Here is a 6,842-nt window from a genome sequence, read left to right on the forward strand (position 1 = left end):
GAAAAGAAAAGAAAAGAAAAGAAAAGAAAAGAAAAGAAAAGAAAAGAAAAGAAAAGAAAAGAAAAGAAAAGAAAAGAAAAGAAAAGAAAAATCAGCATCACACTATTATTCCCATTTCCCAGGTTGGAGTTGGCAAAAGGGGTGCCTGGCTACAAGAGCCAGCTGTGAACCCAAATATCATCACTCCAAGTACCCGCACATTTGCCCTCCCCAGCATCCAGAGACCTGTGAGCAACCTGCTCTTTCCCTATGGCATGCTAATTCTGACCCCATACCCAATATGGTCCCGATAGGTAGGCAGAGCCACCTGGCACTCCTTCACAGACCAGGAAGGAAGGGAGGGCGTGAGGCTCCTGGCTCAGCTCAGGCCTTAGACTGGTAGTGGGTGGGCTTAGCACTGGCAGGAAAGGAGGCCCAAGGAATCCGGAGATTGTGGCAGTGTGGCCAGTAGTATTCCAAGAAAACTGCTGGACACATGAGACCTGAGGGTGCCAAAGAGTAACCTACCTACTTTACAGACGGGAACCTGAGTCACATGGGATGGGTTGGGGGCAGCGTAACTAACATCACTCAGCCAAGGAAGCCATATTTCCTAGTGGGAAGCCCTTGAGAGAGCATGTCCAGCAAGATTTCATACCTCGTGGGCCAGAACCTCTGAGTATGCTCCTTTAGGGAGGGTCTCACTGTACCTGGCTGTACCTGGTGGGACAAGATGTCCCCTCAGGCTCCCATAAGGTCTGATACCCCAGCTCTGGAAGCAGAAACCGAGAGAGTCAGGAAACAGCGGGACCCGGGATGTGGCTCGTGGGCCCTAGGAGAAGCCAGCAGAAAGGAACATGGCACAAACAGTGCCTCCCATCCAGATCTCTCCTGCTATTAGACAGGAGCTACAGAGGCAAGGAGGAGAGATGGAGCGTTCGGTATGGTTTCCCTGACGACGCCAACTGCCCACAGCCATTCTCGCCCGTGACAAATAATAATTATAATCCTTGATGCCAGTGGACACAACGGTTCTCTATACACAGGGCAGGGGGGAGGCAGAGTCATATAGGCTTTAAAGCCTAGGAAGCCATGTCTAGGTTCCAGCTCTATCCTACCTCTGTCCCCTCATCAGTAAAACAGAGTTAAATGTGTCCATCATGGAAATATTCCAGCTAGAGGAAGCAGGTGACGCTGTGTCGGTTGTTTCAGGCTGGCGAGCCTCTTCCTTCTCCAGCCTCCACCCCTCCCAGAAGTCCCGGTGTCTCCCACCACCCCGACCTCCAGTGAGCAATGAGTCTTGGCATAATCCTACTGAATGACGGACTCATCACCTGCCCAGAGCAGGAGCCGGAGCCCGCTCAGAATGGCCACCTCAGGCTACAGCTGCCGCCCTCAGCAGCTGCCACGCTCAGCATAGCCGCCCGGACACACCTACTGAATGCAAAGACAGAGATGCACATACCTGTTCAAAGAGGTATGGCTGCCCTGGAGCACACATGAATGATCACCCACTGGTGCTTCTCCTCTAGGCACACCCTCCAGCATCACCGGTCCAGGCGCCCTTGCACATTACACAGCTCCTCCATCCTTCCATACTCCCCAGAGGTGCTCCTTCAACAATCAGATTTCACAGTGGGGACCAGAGGATCGGGTGCTGGGCATCACAGGAACCCACAGCAGGCCAGGGTCAGGGCATACAAGCATTGAAGGGGGGAGTCAGTGAGTGTGTTGGGGTAGAACTTGCACAATGTAGTCTGTGAGGTGTCTGGACTTCGCTCCCTGAAGACTTGGTTTCTCTAATCCAGTGTGCTGGTCCTTCTGAGGGTCCCATGTTGTCCTTGTCATGAGGAAGCTGTCACTACAGAGCATGGAGCTCTCACCTCAGAGTCCGAGTTCTCTGCAGCAGGGGGGAATCACTCTAAGAAGTTTGGTCTCCATCGAGCACAAAGCAAAGAAAACTGCTTACTTCCTCTGGGTCAAGGCCAGCTCCAAGTTGGGGACGGGGGTGGGGGGTGGGGTGTGGATGTGTCACCAACTCCTGTGCAATTGTGATCGGTTGCTCCAGAGACACTGTCCTCCCCCGTGCCCTGGAAGGAAGGACAGTAGGTGATCTATGTGAGTCCCACTTCAGAGCCCAACCACGCTTGGTGACCCCAGAACTCGGGAAGGATTGCCATAAGCATTATCCTGCTCTGAGATCTGGAGCTATAATTTCACAGCAAGGCCACCAATTGTCCTCCAACTGTTCACGTCCGTTCAGTACCCAGCCTCATTCTGAAAACAAGTGGGAACCACTGGGGACCCAGAGCAATCTCCAGCATAGTCTCCTCCCCACCCCACCCCACCCCACCCAACCCCCTGGCTGGTCATCCCAGCTTCCCCCTTCTGTCTCCACCCCACCCCACCCCCATCCCTGGAAGAGAACAAAGAAACCAAGAGTCAGGAAGACTGATGGCATGGCCTGTGTTGGGTTTGGTTTGACCTATTATTCGATTTGCATAAAGCACCCTGCTGCTTCCTGGGAGTAGCTGGGGGTTCCCCAGCCTATGGGGCTAGAGGGAAATGATGGGGGAAGCCCTTTCTCTGTCCCCTGAAGCAGGTGAGGTAGCCCTGGGGTGGAGGTGAGAACAGAGAGCAAAGAGGTGAACATCCCACCAGGTCATAAGGATTGTGATGAAAGCAGTCCCAGATAGGTCCCAAATAGCGTCTCTGCTCTAGCCACACTGAGAGGAACATGTCAAGTCATGGACCACCTGAACCCTCCAGTGACCACGAAGGCTCCTCCTCCCAGAACACCATGCCTCTGGGTACCCGGCGTCCAGGGCTTTGGTGGTAAGAATAGAGAAACTCCTGACCCCCCCCCCCCAGTAAGCAGAAGCTCCTCCCACCCCGTCCCTTTCTCTGCGAAGCTCCTCCCACCCTGTGCCTTTCCTCCATCTCCCTTGCCCTGACCCCAGAGGGCTCAGAAGCAAGAAGGAAATAAGCGCACAAGGCAAGCAAAGTGGACTGACCCCCCTCCACTCGTGGGTCAGACTCACAACGCATCAGGAGTGGCATGGAAACTTGGGCTGACCTTGAAAGTGCGGCCCAAGACTAAATTCAACAAACGGATCAGAAACTGATGCAGCTGGTCCAGGAGGTCAAGAGACAGGAGCTCTGAGAGGATAGAGTTGGAAGGCCATGGTGGAACCCTGTCCTATGTGTATCCTACTCCAGGCTTTTGTTAGAGAATTCCCCTTGGGTGCGTGAGCAAACAGGACCAAGGAAGCCAGTGGCTTTATGCAGCTAAAGTTTACTTCTCAAGCCAACGTAGCTCATACCTGTAATACACTGGGGAAGGCTGAGGCAGGAGGATTATGAGGTCAAGTCTCTCTTGGGTTATAAGGCAAGACCCTGTCTCAACCAAACCGAACCTAAAGTGTATCTCCCCTTCTGTAAAATCTGACCATGCCACGTAGCTTTCTTAGCCTGCTCTCTTCTAAGCAATGACTCAGGGATCCAGGTTCCTTCCATCAGCCTGAAACTTCAAGGTGATGCCTCATCAGCCGGGTTGTCAGTCTGGGAAAACCCTCCCAGGGGTTTCACCCAACACCAAGAATAACACACACACCTCCCTGCTTGCATTCTACTAGCTGGAAAGAGTCGCGGGACCAAGTTGTGACTTAATTTTGGCTGGGAATGGTCTCTGTCATGGTGGCCTTATACTGCCAAGCTTACCAGAAGCTTCCTGTGAGCTAGGGGCTGTGCAGGCCCTGAGAAGACCACAGGAATGGGAGACCCAGGCCTTGCCCCTAGAGGAGCCATGTCTGCAAACAAGCCAAGATGACAATGACATTAGCAAGTGTAGAGAAGTGTGTATGAGAAAGAGAGAAAGAGAACAAGAGGGAGAGGGAGAGAGAGGTGGAGGGGGGGGAAGAAAGGAGGAGGAGGAGGGAGAGGAGGAGGGAGACGGGGAGAGAGGGAACCCTTGGCTCTTCTGGATGCTCTTTCTCCCAACCAACCCAAATAGGGCCAGCCTGTGGAAAGTCCCCCTTCCATTCTCCCACTCTTCAGACCCAACAGGTCAAGTCAGATGTACTCTATGACTTTGGACAAACCAGTAAAAGTCAGGAGGCCTTTCTTTCTCCCTCCGCAGGCCTTGGCTTCCTACTGCTTGAATGAAAGTGATTAGAAAGTTCTAGAAAATGCTGTAACTCAAGACCATGGCTTTGATCAACCAGAAGAGCCTCTCTGGGGAAGGTCCTTCTCTGATTCCTCACCTGCTCAGTAAATCAAGGCAAGCTGGTCCGAGGAAGGAGAGGGGAGGCTGAGCTGTGACCAGATGCTCTAGAGAAGGCAGGGACAGCTAGAGAGGCCGTCTGTCCCCCACCTCTCAGCCCAAGCTTGTCACTAATGAAGCCTGTCTGCAGAGTAATTAGCCCCAATCATAGTTCGCATTAGGCAGACACAGCCTCAGTACAGTGGTGGCAGGCAGGTCCAGGGACGTGGAGCCCAGGGCTTTGAACACTGCATTATGGCCGGGATACATCCTAATGTAGTTTAATTACCCCCAGACAGCCTTAGATGTAATTGAGCCTAAATGCACTGGCGGGGGAGAGGAGCTTGACGTGTGGGTAATGATGGCACTTTGCAAGACAAAGCTGACTCCAGTGGGCAGTGGCAGGGGTGGGAAGCAGGAAGCTGAGGTAGCGTCCAGGCCAGAGCCCCTTCATTCCCCAAACTTGGAAGGTCTTGACCCTAGGTTGACCAGACAGCCTTACGTATCTACCAGCATCAGCAAGGAATTGCGAGGCAGTCCTTTGCCTTGGCCCTCTCATCTGGAGAGTAGAGGTTCCTTCTGTGTGCTTCTGTTTTGTTCCCCCAGGATGGTAAATAACACAGAATGGTGATCAGAGGGTAGGAAGCCCTGCATGGTCATTTTTTTTCCCCAGTAATTGTAGCACTTGGGATGTGGAGACAAGAGAATCGGGAGTTCAAGGTCAGTATCAGATACATACAAAATTCAAGGCCAGCTTGGTCCACATGAGGCTACAGCAAAAAAAGAAAAAGAAAAAGAAAAACCCTTGCTTTAATGGGGAACAATCTGCAGGTGAAGTTGGAGAAGGGAAAATTGAAGCGTCAATGGCCATTCAAAGGGTAGAGAGGTGAGCAGTCCTCAGGGGTGCTTTTTGAGAGAAGAGGAAGAACTCTCTGCTGTGAATCTGAGCCCTGAGCCTCAAGGATAGATGCTCCAGCTGGCTGCTTCCACACAGCGCCCTCTGGAGGCCAGAGAGCCTGCGGTACAGCAACGTGGGGCCCACGGAAGGCTCTCCAGAGAGGGCCTCACTTGAGTGGTCCCAGCTCCTAGCATAGAGCCTCATGGGACATTCTGCAGCACGAATACATGGATCAATACCGTTTACTCAGTTGTCACTTCAATGTGTCCCCTTCTGCCCTCCTAAGGACATGGAGCTCGTCTTCCAGGGTAGGAACCACAGCGGCAAGTGAGCTGAGGACCATAAGAGAGCTCCAGATAAAGGAGTGGGGAGCAATCCCATGCAGGGCCCATCTTCCGTCTTGACTCTTGAGTGCAATCTCACAGACCACTATGACCCGGACAGAGCGCTGGACCCTGAGAAGCAAAGCTTCTCATCCAATCCCTGTCTGAAGGGGAAGCCCGTTGCGTGTCGCTTTTGCTACTCCACCTAAACTCTGGGGACAGACCGTGCTCCCAGCCCCCGCCCGGAGAATATTGGATCTGTGGATTAAAAAACACAAACACTCAGTTTTGTTCAGTTTTAACTCGCCTTTTTGGCACAAGTGCTGGGCACTACTTATCTCCCGCCTGGAGAATCGTGCCCTTATAAATACTCTTAGCTCCGCACCTTTCCACCTGCCCTCAACTTTAGTTGCCCGGTTACATCTAGTCCCAGCTAAACATCCCCAACCTTCCGCCCGAGATCTCACATGACTGCTTGGCTTTTCTCTGTCCAAAGCAAGGCGAACTCTCCTTCTCCCTTGAGTCTTGTCTCTTGCCTGCAGGGACTCAGAAGTCCCATCTATTCCTTATGCCCAGCAATTAGCCCAAGGCTTCTTTACTGATCTATCAAGAACCAATTGTGGAACAGGACCTTAGCATCAGCATCACTCCTACAGAAACTACTGGTTCTTTTGAAAAATTAGTTATGTTAAATGATGTTTTGCTGGGGCACACGGGTGAAAGAACGTCTTTCTAAAGCAAACACGTGAGAGACTTTTTTTTTCCTGAAGCAGACACAGGGGAAAGGATGTTTTGATCTAGCAAACACATGAAAGGACTCTTGATGGAGTAAATATGACCCCACAGACAGTAGGAGATGAGCATTGAGCTTTGCTTTGGTTTGGTTTGCTCCGCCTCACTATTCTTGGCTAAAGACATGCATGTATTGGTTTGCCTTACATAGCATTGTTGAGCTCAACTTGTGGTAGCGCTGCCATTGAAAGAAACTCACCTAAGAACTGCTCCTGAGGTTCCTCGGCAGCTTGACATCTCTGTGACCTCACCTCAGGACAGTTGGTGAGCCTGGCAGGTTTTTTTCAGGATTGAACTACAGCTGCCCGATGTCTGCTTGCTGAAACGACTGGACTGTAGCTGCCAGTTCATGCCTGGTGTCTGCCTGCCTAGAGGACGGGTCTGCAGCTGCTGAGTCATATTTGCTGTTTGCTATGGGACTGAATGGCTGCCAAAAAAGTTCCAGCTTACCCCCCAAAGAACTATTGCTGAACAGGCCCATTTCCCCCATATCCTAATAACTTTTCTCTTCCACTACCTCTGCTGGGTGGTGGGCTAGATAGAGGAGAGGTTGAACCCTTATTAAAACTAGGTTGCAAAAATCTTTGTG

The sequence above is a fragment of the Mus pahari genome, chromosome 9 (assembly GCF_900095145.1).
Source record: "Mus pahari chromosome 9, PAHARI_EIJ_v1.1, whole genome shotgun sequence".
Lineage (NCBI taxonomy): Eukaryota > Metazoa > Chordata > Mammalia > Rodentia > Muridae > Mus > Mus pahari.